This window comes from Apium graveolens, chromosome 11, assembly GCF_009905375.1.
Source record: "Apium graveolens cultivar Ventura chromosome 11, ASM990537v1, whole genome shotgun sequence".
NCBI classification, from domain to species: Eukaryota; Viridiplantae; Streptophyta; class Magnoliopsida; order Apiales; family Apiaceae; genus Apium; species Apium graveolens.
Window position 1 is genome coordinate 155,640,554 of NC_133657.1, and position 17,985 is coordinate 155,658,538.

Here is a 17,985-nt window from a genome sequence, read left to right on the forward strand (position 1 = left end):
TTCAACATGAACTTCTTCTTAATAAATCCTTATTTACTTTTGTTGTTTATCTTAACAGTCATCTCAATGTTGGGATATCTTTTGTACTTGGTGTCTCCCTTTTGGTTATCAAGTCACAAGTGTTACATACACTTTCCATTTGTGAAGGTTACTTCCTTCATCCAATTTCCTAATTTCTTACTTTCTTGTCTCTTCCGTCTATCCGCGTCTCATTATTTATCCTTCGAACTATCTCAAGGTTTCCTCGAATCCTCCCAACTTAAAGGGGATAAAATATATGTATCTCTTATTCCATCAATCATCAACTTTAACTCATGGTGAATCACCCTCATCCTGACGATTACATACTTTTCTATTTCTATTACTACAAGTCTTTAGGGTTTCCTCATACCCAACTCCCTTATCATTCCTCAAACTCTATTGCCTTTATATTCCTTTCCACTTCAGTTTCTTTTTATTTACCTCTCTCTTACAATCATTTCACAAACCCACTAATCATTGACTTCAAACATCACGTTGTTCTAGGATTCTTGTCATCAGAATGAATCTTGACAACTTTTACAATCTTACATTCATAATTTATCATACTCGTCCGCCTTTGTTTCGGCTCTAAAGCTTTTACACTATCTCCATAACCTTGGGAATTACTTTCCCGAAAACAATTGTCTGAACTTTAATCAGTTTATTATAACCTATGGATGCGTGCCTTTCTTGGCCTTTCACCAACGGGTGGCCTCTCTCTTAGGAGGGTAAGTGACAAAAACAGTCTTTTGTGATTCGTCCATCATTTAGAATCTCAAATGATTCCTATATTTCCTTTAGCCAGGCTTTCGCCTCTACTAGGTTTGCTTGTTCCTTGGAACTCTGAGAGCTTAGTGACTTAAAGGTCCTGAAAGAATTTCCCACCGCACTGTCTCCTTAGGGTGGTGGTTGGGGATAATAGTCTATGTTCTCTTTAGACAGGTCCATGAATTGCCGTATAAGAGTACCGTCTCGGGTCTCCTTTCCTTACTCGACTTTCTGTTTCCTTTCATCCTTCTCCCATACTTGGGGTTATCTTATACGTTAAAATCCTTGTTTTCCACTTCATTATATTATGGATTCCTTCTTTCTTAATGGCAACCTCCCTGACTATCACATTCAGGGTTTGCCCTAAATCTTATTCCTCGAACTATGACTTTCATCTAAGATCCAGTCCTTAAGCTCTTGAACATTTGGAACCTAAATTCTGTAGGGATACCTCATTATTCCCTCATCATCTTTCTAGGTATTAATCTCTTTTCCGGTCATTGGTTCTCACTACTAGAAATATGGGATCAGACATCGGTTCAGAACCGATGTTAAAAAAAATCTGAACCGATGTCTTCGCGTGTGATGTTAAATGTCATCAGCCTTTGACATCGGTTAACAGTCGATGTCTATTATAGTGCTATACATCGGTTTTAAGATTAAATGTGATGTCTTTGCAATAAATTTCAGCTTATATTACAGTATTTTTAGGTGAATATGAGTATATTATGAGGTATTTATCCATTAAAACATGAAATCTACAAGCTCTAAAAGCCATTTATTAAAATTCTTTTGAACAAACCGATGTGAAATGCTAGATCAGACATCGGTTAGATTAGTTGCCCGATGTGAAATGTTTGATCAGACATCGGTTATATTAGCCCCCCGATGTGAAATGATGGATAAAATACGGGTGTTCTTCACGAAACCGATGTTAAATCTTTTTGTTTAACATCAGCCAATTTCTCTAACCGTTGTTATTTGACTTAAAATATATTGAGTTTCTTTTCGGAACCGATGTCAAATGACTATTTCACATCGTTTTTTAGTTCTTTTTCGTTTAATATTATTTTACCTGATGTCTTTTGTACATTTTTTACATTGATTTACATTAATCATTATGATGTTAATGTTCTGTAAATTGCATGTCATCCTAGTACTATTTACAACCACAAGGAACCAATTGCATCTACAACAAAAAACAACCAAACAATGCTAACATCCCAACAAAAAATATCCAAAAACATCCAACAGAAACATAAAAATAAATTGATAGCAGATTTCTTAACATTAACTACAACAAACTCAATTTGTACATATATTCAAGTCTAAAATAAACATCCCAACCAAAAATAATAAAATCCAAATTCCCTAGTTATTACATCCGACATTATAAACATCTCTAATGCTTGCAAGTACCACTAATTGCATGATGATGTTGCGCAATTGCCAAAATATCAGCCAAATTTCGTAGCCAATGTGGTAAAAGTTGGCTGCAACTTTATTACTTGACCCTGAAAATATATTGAATAATATGTTTCCTTTTACCTTATATATAATGTAGGAAATATATGAAATGGAAAAGCAGTACTGAGGTTCATGAGGGTGAAACATACCCACTCAACCAGACTCTCGTCACCCAGTGGCTGAGATCCATCCACAGGTTTACGCCCAGTGATGAGCTCTAAAAGAACTACTCCGAATGAGAAAACATCATATTTTTCAGTCAGCTTGCCACTTGATGCATACTCTGGAGCCATGTATCTGACAAATCACCAGCCAAGATTCATCGGATAAATTGTAAATAAAAAAATTGAAGGATAAAACCCTGATGATTGTAGCCACGGAATTATGTTGGACAAAAGAAGATTGAACACTTAAGTAAAACAAGGAAAACCAGGGTGTCATTGTTGCAACAATTTGAGTACCTCTAGGCTTTGTCTATATGAAAAGTAAATATAGGGTGTCATGTTGTCTCAAGATTACACGAGTAGTGATGTCCTGCTTATTTTCCAAAATTAGTCGTGATGATCCTGATAGCCTCTGTTATAAAGAAAGAAAAATTATGTATCAAAAAGATAAATAGATATACTTGACGAAACTCTTAAACTACAGAAAAGATAGCAACACGTTTACAATATATAGAAAGTTCAATGACACAATAAATTTCACGTTTATTTAATATTAAAGCTAACCCGTCTTCCTGAAGAAGACTTTCCCAGATAGAATTACAAAAAGCATTGCCCAGAGTGCGAAATAAATCCAACATCGTAGGTTCCCAAACCTTGACATCTGGATTTATGGACCTGACCTGTCAGTAAATAATAGCTAGCACATATAAGATTCCCAACAGGCTCAGATCCAAGAACACTTCCACAGAGTAGAGTTTCTAAAGTCCATTTAGAAGCTATGTAGCAGTAAATTCTAGAAAGGAGATAATTGACAGAACATGACCAGCTTAAAGATGTCTAACATACGCAGGAGACCAACACACAAAGATCAGGATTTCAGCGGTAATGGGAATATTACATTACCTATCTCGAAAAAAGGCAGAAAACAAGCACACAAAAAGTTTACGAGGACCAGCACCTTAATTATCACTTCTATATATTTCTCACAAAATATGTCTGTGTTCAGAGGGGAGGCACTTTTCATTCTAACATTATGCAATGTAAATTATCACAGAGGATGTTGACAATTAGATAAGCTACATTGACTAATTAATTAACATTTATATTATCTTTTAATATATTAGCCAATATCATCTGTTACATCCTTAGTGTTTATTGCAGGAAAGATCTAGCATATATGCCAATAAACACAAACAGTGGCAGAGATTCACCTAGTTAAGGATTAATGTTACCAGAATAAAGGCAGGCCACCTAAAGTATGGTCAACTAGTTTGGTTAATCAATTTATATTCAACTTTAACCAGGAACAAGTGTGTGAGATTATACTTTTAAAGCACAGGTCAATATAAGTTCTTAACATATAGGACACCCTTAGCGAAATATTGTAATCTATCTTGGTGAGAATCCGTTTGACCTTAACTAAAGTTACACCATTCCAGCTGTCTTCAAATAGACATCAAAAGTAAAATAATAACAGTCTATTATACTGAATGATATGCAAACTGAGCAAAAAAATAGTTAAATAATAACAGATACATGCTCTAGAGAGCACATCAGTAGGCATTCATTACAATAGAAATTTACAAGCTTAATCAAACCTTGGGTCACCTAATTCATGTATAATGCAGAGAAGTTAGGAAGCAAGTTAAGTGCTTTATGCAGGAACATATATGAAGTACAAGTGAGTGCACTGATAATTCTAAAATGACATGCATAACAATATAGGGACAATGTCAGAAGGAAAAATACAGAACATTCCTAGCTGACTTTGTAATAGTCTATTTTGACTTGAAGGTTCCAATATACCAGTGGCAATTCATCAAAATCTATTATCACTTATACCACCTGATTAACATATAATTTTAACAAATTAGAAAGCATGGTACATGATTTTTAGACGTGTAGGACAAACCAAGTAGACTAGTTCATTCTTAATTAGTGAGGATCCAATAATTAGAATAATCAAGCAGTACATTTATTATACTACTACTTAATGCATTCAATTCAAGTTGTAAGATATCAGTTAATATACATACCCCTTTTTTAAAAAAAATATCAGTGTATAAATATAGCAGTAACAATACATTATAATACACACCACCAAAATCAACAGATTATTTCTCAATTTCTCATTAACTCAAATTTACCTTGATCAGGAAGGTCAAATATCATGCCAAAAATATGAGGATCAAGAAAGATAGTAGAAATATGAGAATGAGGTGTCATTTAGACAATAAAACTTATATCCTAACATGCTTTTTAATGTGCATGAATTTACTTCTTATGCATGAAGAATAAACAATCTTTAATCTTATTTCAAACAGAATCATCAAAGAATACATGGCATTAAACTTTAGTAGCTTGTAATTATCTTAATGTGCAGAAAAATTGATCCTTATGCATTGTACATATATGAGTAGAGTAAAGTATAAGCAACCAGGTGTTTAAGCAAGTTGGAAAAGAAGTCAGGATTAGCATAAATGCGGAAATAGTGATGAAGTTTCCTTTAAACAGTAAGTTCCAAGATACGCATTCTAAACTTCCAGTACTATGCAGAATTTATAATGTAGTTTATAAATTATGCTTTAGTCAACACTTATTAAACGCAAAAAATTCAAGTCAAGAGCACAAATAGTTCATACACAAGTAGTTTAGGTAAGGCTGCCTAATAGGTCCCTTAGTAACAAGAATCACTAACCCCAGCCCAAAAATGATTAGCAAGTCAGAAACAATCTAACTATCCCAGACCAATCGCAAAGCGTAAAGGAACAAAAGACAAGTCAGACACAAGGTAATTATGTTTTGGCACTTGTCTGTACCTTTGATCTATGAATACCAAGGTTGCAATGAACACTGGAGCATTCAATGCACATCAGAACACCAAGATTTAAGGACGCCCAATCAGGCTCAAGAGCACCACATTCTGCACATATGTCATTGCTAGGAATTTCTCTAAGGATCCTAGACACATTATCTTCTCGATTCGAACTCTGGTCTGTGCTTTCATCATGTGATCCAGAAGAGGTATTGTTATACTCGTTACCCCCAGATTTCAGCTGCAGAAGATTCATATTAGTCAGAAACGTAAATATTTAAATGCCAATCTGATTGCTTAATGTGAAACAGGACATGCAAAAAATTTACAGAGTTTGACCTGTCACAACTGAGAGTTCAAAAGGGAAGCAATAACACCTTGTATTTTGTTTACCCAATCAATCCTATCTGCTTATGTTTCAGACTGCTCAAATCAGAAAACATGTTGTTATACCTCTATAGAAACGTAACTGCATTACAAAGAATACCACTGGATAATTATGTTAAAATAAATACATAGAATTCAAGATGAACCTTATCAAAAACCTCTTGTTTAAACTGCTTAGTACTGCATCATTGCAGGCGACACCACCGCTTCAGGTTCCTCTTTACCCAATATCAAAACCTAAATATCAGCAAAATAAAGCATTATACCTTCAACTTCATGTAATTATTTCCAATAACCATATCACACCCCTATCCCTATTAGCCTAAATAAATAACAATTAAGCCCAAACAAATATAAATATACAGAAATAAAAAAACATAACACCTCATTTAGTACTCAATAAATTTACTAATCATTACCAATTGTCTATGAGAAGACACAGAGATTTTTAATTTCGATAAAATTAGCACCTCACATTCACCAAATTAGAGTAGAAAATAAAAGCAGTAGGTAAGCCCTAAATATATATAATAGAACTATACTAGCTAGCTAAGAATGTACTTTAACATAAATGAATAAACTGAAACACTAACAATAAAAGAGATCGAGAGAGAGACAGGGGAGAGAGAGAGAGGGGGGGGGGAGAGGGGGGGGGAGAGCGCGAGGGAGAGAGAGAGATGTACACAAGAACTCGACGATATTTTTGGAACGAAACCCATGGCCCTTTCCAAGCTCTAAAGCCACTATTTAGGTCTAACCATACCAATTTGAAGCTCGATTTGGTTCCTAATCAGGTCCAATTTCAGTGTCGATTATGTACTAGTTTCTAATTAGGGTTTACGAAAGGGAGTGGCAAGAAAAGAAAGAAAGAAAAGAGAGATGAGGAAGAGTCATGGTGTTTGAGATAAAGTTCAGGTTTGAGAGAGAGAGAGAGAGAGTTGCCATCGATGTTTGAGAGAGAGAGAGAGTCTGGCCTGCAGGGAAAGAGGGGAGAGGGGAGATGGTTTTGGAAAGAGGGAAATGAAATGCGTAAAGGGGGAACAATAATTTTGTTAAAGTTAAACGGGGGAAAATGTACTGCAAAGGGGGGAAAATACAAGTAAATTTTTATTTTTTTTAAAAAAAGAGCATAGACAACGGTTAACAAAATTAACCGATGTCAAAGTTAAAAGCACATATTTGGCCTTTTTAATTTCTGAACATAGACAACGCCTGCTATGTGAAACCGATGTCAGTATTCGTATTCCACATCGCTTTTTTCTAAACCGATGTTAAACATGATTTTAACATCGGGTGCATTACATGCCGATGACTAAGCACCGATGTCGTATCTACTATTTCTAGTAGTGTCTCTGCCTCTATTCATCACTTTTTCTTGGCACAATATGATCTTCTCCAATAATTCGAGCTGTCTTGCAATCTCAAACAGCTTTTCGGTACCGGCTCCGGTTACCTTCACTTCTATTTCCATTTTCTCAAAATCTCTTGTCAATTCTCCCAAAGACATTTTCATCTTGAGTCTCTCTTTTATACTATGGGCATTACCACCATTTTGGCTTTTCCTGGATGATAAAGAATCTCATAATCGTAATCCTTGATTAGCTCTAACCACCTCCTCTGGCGTATGTTAAGCTCTTTCTGCGTGAAAATGTACTAGAGAACTTATGGTTTATGTAAATCTCGCACTTTTCTCCATACAAGTAGTGCCTCCAACCTTTAGGGAAAAACTATTGCCACGAGCCCAAGCTTATGGGTGGGGATATCGAATTTTATATTCCCTTAGTTGTCTTGACGCGTACGCGATTACCTTGTTGTGCTGTATAAGAAGCACCCTAATTCCTTATGCGAAGCGTCACTACAAATCAAAAAAATATCTCCTTTTCCATCTGGCAACGCCAACATAGGGGCCGTCACCAACCTTTGCTTCAGTTCTTAAGAGCTGTTCTCGCATTTCTCTGTCCATTCGAACTTCTCAGTCTTACGAGTAAGCCGCGTTAAAGGGGCTACTATCTTTACAAACTTGAACGAACCTCCGGTAGTGACCGACCAATCCTACCTCTGGTAGTCGCCCTAACCATGTTCATCAATTCCTCAGTGGTCCTTTATTCATTCTTGTCAGGATCCTTCACGGCATCCTTCTCAGCAATAATCCCTTCTAGGACAACATCCTCAACCGCTACATCCTCAATATGAACATCATCCGGTCCCGTGTTAGGACGCTCTATCGGATCCACAATCTGATCTCCAATACCTAATAAAATATCATCGCCTTGTTGCTCCTCAACCTCAGGGTTCGGAGTCCCGCTACCATATACGATAACGAACTACGCCTCTATCACGATATTTATAAGGGTTCCCCTAAGGGTTTTAACTGTCAGTACTATGCTAGGTAGTCCGACTATGAACTTGGCAAGAGTTCTTATTTATCTTAGTGAACTTATTATTTTAACGTCACTTCATCTCTGAGGTTTATAACGCTTAGCTCTGATACCATTTCTGTAACACCCCCAAATCCGGGGTCGGGGATCCGGGTTGTCACGAGTTCCATTTCACTTAATAATACCTAATTCTTAATAAATAATCATCTACTGCGTACTGTGACCCCACAATACACACACACACCACAAGTTATAGTCTCAGAGATGAATACCAAAAATAACACAAGTCATTTTATTCCACAATTATAAGTCATTACACCTCAAAAGGGTTTCTGAATAAATTTACATATTATTTGCCATTATTAGAATTCATAAATGTACATAAGTCAGGTACAACAAAAGTTGAAAGCCTAGTCTATTGGTAGTTCCTACCTCAGCTACAATGGCATCAACGCCTACAGGAAACTGCGGAACGTTTCCTATCCGCTCACGAATTGGGAGCATGGTCATGTTCATCATGTCTATCTGTTGTTGTGTGATGAAAGAAGAAAGCAAGGGTGAGCAACAAACCCACCAAAATAATATGTATAATAATTAACAATATATGAGCATTCTCATAGTACTCATGAAAGTCTTGGTCAAGAAGAAATGAACCAAGTTTGATATCTTAACGCGACAAAGTCGCAAAATATTCAGTATATATATACATATATACTTCTCAAATCTTTGAAATCCTCTGACATGTATAATATACACAGAGTTCCAGTTGATAACTGTATAAAATATCATTGCAAGGTGATCTCATATATCTAACCTTATCTCAACATTTTTCTGAAAATCTTTGACATGAATAAGATAATCATTAACTAGATATAAGTTGAAAAGATGAAGTTACAAAATACTCCAATATACTTATATCTTTTCCAAATACTACTTGAACTACCACCGTTCAAGTTATAACCAGTTTCAAAAGTTCATCACATAGATGAGACTACAAGATAAGATTTGCATAGATTCGATCTTTGAAATATTATTGAATGAAATGAAGTTACGAGATACTTCATTAAGTCCCGATATATATATATATATATATATATATATATATATATATATCCATATATATCTCTCATACATTTCCTGAAAACCTCTGTCATGTAAAGTATGAACAGAGTTGCAATATCCAATGAATTTTGGAAAGAAAAGAATTTTGGCATAAACCTGATATCTTGCTGATCAGGCAAAGATACCAATAAGTAACCTTTTCTACTAGTAGATGGATGAATCCCCCACCGGTCATCACACTGGCCTCATTAGGACCTTGTGCTGGACCGCCACCCGGCCTCTTACTCGTTGATGGGCTGCCACCCAGCCACTTAAACTTTGATAGACCATACCCCGGCCTGTCGCTTATGCCGACTCAATTAGATGGATTTACTTCCCGAACATTGGGTAAGTAATCAATTCATTCATCAAAACAGCAACCTTGTTGCGAATATAAAATACACCATAGAGCCGGATCCCTCAGGTTTTGAGCTAGTATTTAAATCTCATTCGAAAGGAGGATCTTAAATATAAAAAAAATGAGTTTTGGGATCCGCCCTAACTTTTAAAAATCATTTTGAAGACTCGAAAATATTTTTAAGAAAGTTTGGAGTAATGCTGATTTAATAAAATAAATCAGTCCCAATATATTAGAAAATATCTGAATATTATTATTTAAATAATATTCCCATAAAGAATAATCTTATAAAAATAATTGAAGTAGAAGTTTTAAAAACTCATACTTGAAATGAATAACGAATAACCAAAGTTATACTTATACGAAAGTAAGATCTTTATTTGAATAATTGAAAATAATTTTGATTATCGAAACACTATTCTTTAATAAAATAAAGAATATTATTTCATAAAATAAGCGGAGTCATAAGTCCTTGAATGAATATTCAAAAATAATATTCATTAAATAAAGTAAGCGGAGTCATAAGTCCTCGAATGAATATTCAAAATAATATTCATTAAATAAAATAAAGTTATCGAATAAACCTTATTCGATTAATAGTTTTGAAAACTATATCAATATATATATATATAAATATATAAATATATAAATATATATATATTATACTCGGGAACATCGACTCCCGGTTTAGAAAAATGTTCACCTTTGGGTCCCCTATACTAAGGGTATACGCAACTACTGCTTATCTCTAGCATAGGTATTATGCAACTTATAAGCATTTGAATCAACAAAGAGATATCAAGATTACGAAACAGACATGCATATATACCATATCAGCATGCTCCAATATATCTCAAGATTTGCTAATAACAATCATGCACTTTTCACAAGATAATGCATATACATATATTTACATCACAACAACAGTATAACGGCTAGAAAACTTGCCTGAGTGACTGGGGGTGGTGAAAGGCTTGGGACGAGTCTGGTAACCTATGAACAACATATAAGTTGGAATTAAATCAAAGTCGCTTAAGAATCTATACTTTAACCAATTAGACCCTAACGTTCACTTTTGCGCTTAACGATTCACTTAAGTCGCTCGAGTACCCTCGGATCCACCATTTTTAATAAATTGACCATTATGAATTTTAACGCGATTCTTTCGCGAGTACCCTACCAAATGCCTAATACACTTTACATAATTTTTTCATACTCCAATTAGTTATTTAAGGGCCTTAACCAAGGTTTCAAAGTAAGGCGAGGGGTAATGGTTCGGTCGCGAAACGCAGTTACTTAAAACAGTCGTTTCTCCTAAACCGTACATCGGATTTAAGTGAACCACATATCAAAACGAAGCTCGTAACATGAACTATCTAATTATGGCAATGATCAAAACCTAACAGTGAGTTCACGGGTTCTGATGTTAAGAATAAAAGCAGTCTAAGGTAAATCGGGCTTTACGACGGCTATGTTTACGCGATTACCAAATTTGTACAACTCCAAATCAATCCACAATCAATCCCACAATCATTACTACAACCAAACTCCATCCATACTCTACTACAACAGCCCCAACATCTCAAGATTTCCAATTTATACTACTCTCAATCATGAACTAGAAGCTTATACTTAAGTTTCATTAACTATAAACAAGATTCAATCATCCAAATCGCTACAAACCCAACCAAACTTTAAACACACAAGCATCATGCTTCTCATGAACTATATTAATCAAAACCACTCCTAAATATTCAAAGTAAATCTAGGGTTTGAAGTTTTATACCTTCCTTGAAGCTTTTAATCCATGAAAGATCCTTGGAATGCCCATGGAAGCCTTTATCTATGCTTAAGCTACCTTGACCTTACAAATAAAATCAAGAATCAAAAATTTGTTCTTGAAAGTTCCTATTCACCCTAAACTAAAATGATTTGTTTGAGATAGAAAACCTTTGATTCAAGCACTCAAACTACTTGCTCTTCTTAGTTATGAAATATAGGATCCAAAGAAACAAACCTCTTGAATTATGATTGAGAGGAGCTTGGGTTTGGAAATTTTTCTTCTTGTTTTTCTTCAAAAAACCGTGAGCAAGGAGATGGGGGGAAGAGAAATGAATGTGTTTGCTTGGTTGCTTTGTTTTTGTTGTTAATTAACCTTTTACCATGGTATAATTTGTGTGGCTTATAATCAACCAAAAATTCCTTCCCATTGTGTCATGCTTATGTCATCCTCTTATGACATCTTCCCACACTTGTCTTCTTCTTGTTGGTGTGATGACATCATCATCACTAACCTCTTTGATTAACTCCTAATTACTTGGCTAATGATCGCTGATCTGTTATACGGTTTTCTTAACTTTCATTTTCGTTGATCATTTGAGGGATCATACCCGGGATCTTATTACTTGGGTTCCCTTAACCTTTCTCAATACATTATATTCTTTTTATGATCCTCTCTTATAATCCTTGAATTTAAATCCTTTTTATCATGTTACCTTATACTCAATTATTTCGGTATCTAGTGGATTTTTGGGAAAAATCAAAGTGTTCGAATTTGAATTCTGACGATCTTCACATACACTTATATACCATATAGAGTACTAATAAGTTCTCAGAATAACAATAAAAGAACCCCTACAAAGTGTGGTATGAAAAGTTTTCTTATTCAGCATAATCAGCAAAATCACTATTCATAAGGGGTACAAAAAGTCCAAAATTTTGGGGTTATTACAGATTTATTCTTATTTATTGAACAGTAATTGAACCGTTTATCCGATTTAAATGAGACGAAAGCTCTTCGACCCGGAAAAATTATCCGTTTTCAATAAAAATAGTTATAAATCCTAATTTCAATCTTTGTTTTTATAAAAATGGAGGATAACTTGGATTATTCTGAAGTCCTGACAAATAATTTTAGATTGAAACAATTTGGTGGTTATCCAAACTTTTCAACCGGATAAAATCAGAATATATGAACAGAGAATGATGTATTTTGTGTGAATAGCGAGTCGACTTTCGATATTTATTTGCTTATATGCTCTATTACTTATAGAAACGAGTCCGATAAATTCTGAAAATTAGGAAACAAGCCAAATATTATTTTATAATACGAATAGTGATCTGATTCTGATTCTAAAAATCATTTTAAGCCTAAAATGACTATGTGACTTATGTGCTATACAGATTATGTGGTTAATAGAGTCCTAGATGTTAGTAATTATTATACGAGTCAATTATAAGCGTACGGGTAGACGATAAGGGCTATGTGAAGTCGGTTTGAGACGCGATTGAGATACAAGTTAACTAAATGAGTATCTTTCTCTAATAGATACAAAGCCGACAAGGCAATCCAAGCCAATGTTAAAAGACGGTGATATAATTTTGGTAGATCGCGTAACAAGCAAGTTTTTCCTTATTCTGAATTCAGAATATTGAATCGCTTTCAGATTCTTATCGCATTTACACACTGATAATTCTTGTTCACAAACACTGATAATTCCTGTTCCCAAACACTGATATATTCCGATATTTGAGTACATATAAGCATACTGATTGTTCCGGTTGCTCAACTGTGGACTGGATGGTGACGAATAGGATCAGGTATACACTTGATCCTATGGACCGGGAGTTAACTGGTTCCATATTTTGGGTTGTTGAGCCTGGATACCTGACTTGATCTATACATAGAAGTATAGATCTGCACTATATCCTAAGTGATTAACGAGATATATATGCGAACTTGTGTCCAGTCTAGTTTAATGATACTTGCCGATAGTGACCTTCATTTTCCTTTGCAAGAATATACAATTATCGATACAATCAGATTACTGGTTCATTTAGTTTTTTCATAACAGTGTTTATATATTGTGGACTTGTCGAGCAATTTTTGGCTCACCCCTTTGTTACTGTAACACCCCCGAATCCGGGGTCGGGGATCCGAGTTGTCACGAGTTCCATTTCCCTTAATAATACTTAATCTTAATAATCAACCAACTACTACGTACTGTGACCCCACAATATACACACACCACAAGTTATAGTCTCAGAGATGATTACCAAACAATAACACAAGTCATTTTATTCCACAATTATAAGTCATTACACCTCAAAAGGGTTTCTGAATAAATTTACATATTCTTTGCCATTATTACAATTCATAAATATACATAAGTCTGGTACATCAAAAGTTGAAAGCCTAGCCTATTGGTAGACCCTACCTCAGCTACAACGGCATCAACGCCTACAGGAAACTGCAGAACGTTTCCTATCCGCTTGCGAATTGGGAGGTTGATTCTGTTCATCTTGTCTATCTGTTGTTGTGTGATGAAAGAAGAAAGCAAGGGTGAGCAACAAGCTCACCGAAATAATATGTATAATGATCAACAATATATGAGCATTCTCATAGTACTCATGAAAGTCTTGGTCAAGTAAAAAAAATGAACCAAGTTTGATATCTTATCGCGACCAAGTCGCAAAATATTCGGTATATATGTATATATACTTTTCAAAATCTTGGAAGTCCTCTTCCATGCATAATATACACAGAGTTCCAGTTTATAACTGTATACAAATATCATTGCTAGGTGATTTCATATATCTAACCTTGTCTCAACGTTTTTGTGAAAATCTTTGTCATGCATAAGATAATCATTAACCATATATAAGTTGAAAAGATGAAGTTACAAGATACTCCAATATACTTATATATTTTCCGGATACTACTTGAACTACCACCGTTCAAGGTATCATTAGTTTCAAAAGTTTATCACATAGATGATACTACAAGAAAAGACTTGAATAGATTCAATCTTTGAAATATCATTATAAATAATGAAGTTACGAGAAACTTCATTAAGTCCCGATATATATACACCTATATATATATATCTCATACTTTCCTTGGAAACCTCTGTTATGAAAAATATAAACAGAGTTATAATATCCAATATATTTGGAAAGAAGAAAACCTTGGAATAAACCTGATATCTTGTTGATCAGGCAAAGATACCAATAAGTAACCTTTTCTACTAGTAGATGGATGAATCCCCCACCGGTCATCACCCTGGCGTCATTAGGACCTTGTGCTGGACCGCCACCCGGCCTCTTATGCGTTGATGGGCTGCCACCCAGCCACTTACACTTTGATAGACCGTACCCCGGCCTGTCGCTTATGCCGACTCAATTATATGGACTTACTTCCCGAACGTTGGGTAAGTAATCAATTCATTTATCAAAATAACAACCTTGTTGCGAATATAAAATACACCATAGAGCCGGATCCCTCAGGTTTTGAGCGAGTATTTAAATCCCCTTCGAAAGGAGGATCTTAAATATAAAAAAATGTGTTTTGGATCCGCCCTAACTTTTAAAAATCATTTTGAAGACTCGAAAACATTTTTAAGAATATTTGGAGTAATGCTGATTTAATAAAATAAATCAGTCCCAATATATTAGAAAATATCTGAATATTATTATTTAAATAATATTCCCATAAAGAATAATCTTTATAAAAATAATTGAAGTAGAAGTTTTAAAGCTCATACTTGAAATGAATATTAAATAACCAAAGATATACTTATACGAAAGTATTATCTTTATTTGAATAATCGAAAATAAGTTTGATTATCGAAATATTATTCTTTAATAAAATAAAGAATAATATTTAGTAAATAAGCGGAGTCATAAGTCCTCCAATGAATATTCTAAATAATATTCATTAAATAGAATAAACAGAGTCATAAGTCCTCGAATGAATATCCAAGATAATATTCCTTAAATAAAATAAACCGAGTCATAAGTCCTCGAAAGAATATTCAAAGTAATATTCATTAATAAAAATAAAGTTATCGAATAAACCTTATTCGATTAATAGTTTTGAAAACTATATCTATATATATATTATATAAGTATATATAATATTCTCGGGAACATCGACTCCCGGTTTTAGAAAATGTTCGTCTTTGGGTCCCCTATACTAAGGGTATACGCAACTACTGCTTATCTCTAGCATAGGTATTATGCAATTATAAGCATTGGAATAAACAGATAGATATCAAGATTACGAAACAGACATGCATATAAACCATATCAGCATGCTCCAATATATCGCAAGATTTGCTAATTAACCATCATGCATCTATCACAAGATAATGCATATACATATATACATCACAACAACAGTATAACGGGTAGAAAACTTGCCTGAGTGTTCCCGGATAGACTTAAGCTTAGAGTGGGTCCGATAACCTATGAACAACAAAATAAGTTGGAATTAACCCACGGTCGCTTAAGAAACTAGACTTTAACCAATTGAACCCTAATGTTCGCTTATGGTCACTTCTATGCTTAACGAATCACATAAGTAGTTCGAGTACCCTTGGCTCCACCATTTTTAATAAATTAACCATTAAGAATTTTAAGGAGATTCTTTCGCGAGTACTCTACCAACTGCCTAATCCAATTTACATAATTTTTTTATACTCCAATTAGTGATTTAAAGGCCTGAACCAAGGTTTCAAAGTAAGGCGAGGGGTAATGGTTCGTTCGCGAAATGCCGTTACTTAAAACGGCCGTTTCTCCTAAACCGTACATCGGATTCAAGCGAACCACATATCAAAACGAAGCTTACGACATAATCTAACTAAACATGGCAAAGTAACAGATTCAATAGTTAGAACTCTGTCCCGAAAACTAAGATCAAGCAGTTGTATGAAATTGGGCATTACGACGACTATGTTTACGCGATTACCAAGTTTTAAACCACTCCAAACAACCATCATTCACCTCACAACCAACAATACAACCAACCCTCATCCAAACCTTACTACATCAGTCCCCAAACCTCAAGATTTTCCAATTTATACAACCCCACACATGAACTACTAGCTATACTTAAGTTTCATTAACTATAAACAAGATTTCAACATCCAAATCACTACAAATCCAATCCAAACTCTAAACACACAAGCATCATGCTTCTCATTTACTATATCCATCAAAACCATCGTAATACTCAAAGTAAAGTTAGGGTTTGGAGGTCTTATACCTTACTTGCAGTGATTAGAGTAGCTAGGAAGTCTTAGGGAGCCTCCTACAAGCTTGATCTTTCCAAAGAAATCAAGAACACAAAGTTAGGTTTTGAAGTTTCTAAAAGTCAGATTGAAAGAACTGTCAAAACGAGGGTCTTACCATGCTTATTTGGATGAGACTTGTGAACAAGAGTTGTAGGCCATCTCAATACCTTTCCAAAGAGCTATAGAAAATACTATTTGAGTGAGTATTGAAGGAGATATGGTAGTTTGAAGTTGCTGCTCTGGTTTTGGCCGAGGGCTTTTATTCTTGGAAAGCAAAAGTCAACTTCTAATTTATGTTTTGTGATTTATTTTGCCTTGGCTTGGTTCCTACCTTTTGTTCCTTTTGTTTGTTAATTAAATTGTTACCATGGTAAAAATTGTGTGGCTCACAATCAACCAACCAATATGTTAGTCCCTTTAACAATATAACAAGAATTACAGAATGGGGGTTGAATGGAATTCTTGAACCTTTTTCTTGAAATAAAAATGTTCAACTCGAATATAGATATAATGTTTTGATTGGCACAATGCGGAATAGAAATATAATGAATCAAAACATAAGTAATTAAAAACAAGAGTCTTTAAAAACTTTCTGGTAGATTTAAACAATTCCACCAGAGATATATATAATATATCGAGAGGACTCTGTGTGCAAGAATGCTCATAGCTGCTTACAAATGAACTACCGAGTTTACAGGAAATGCTAAAGGTTCTGCTTACAAAGATTTCTCTGTTTTTGTGTTTCTCTCAGTTATCTCAATTTTTTTTTCTATTTGCTACTCTCTTAGTTTATATAATACCAAGATTACAAAGTCAAAAAGACTGAACAAATATAAAATCTAATAGTCTTAATCTTTGCTGCTTTTCGTCCTCTATTACCCAGTTAATGGGCTTCCACAATGTGTTTGTATACAACTCGACGGCTGTGTGTCAGCTTTCACTGTTCAACTGATGTTTGAATTCTTGATATGATCATCCGTCGACTTTCAGATCATCCGTCGATGACTTAATTGATCATCCGTCGACTGCTATGTTAAACATCCGTTGATAGTCATTTGATCATCCGTCGAAGGCTTTGTTAATCATCCGTCGGTAGCTATTTTGGCACTTGACTTCATTTCACTTATACAGAATTACAAGACATTACTTATGTACAATTAATCAACCTATTCTGCATATCTAGTTAAAGTCAACATGACTTATATGCTACTAAAGATTCTATACAAAGGTGCATACATCACTGTGCTACAAACTTATTGTTACATAAGCTACTCACTCGATGGATAATAAGTTAATCATCCGTCGGGACTATAATGAGTTATCCGTCGGGACCATAATTCTTATCCGTCGAGTGCTACATAATTTCACTAAGTAAAATCTACTTAGATGTTTTGTTTAAGTGATCATCAAGTACACAACATATTCACAACAATCTCCCCCAATTTATGTCTAC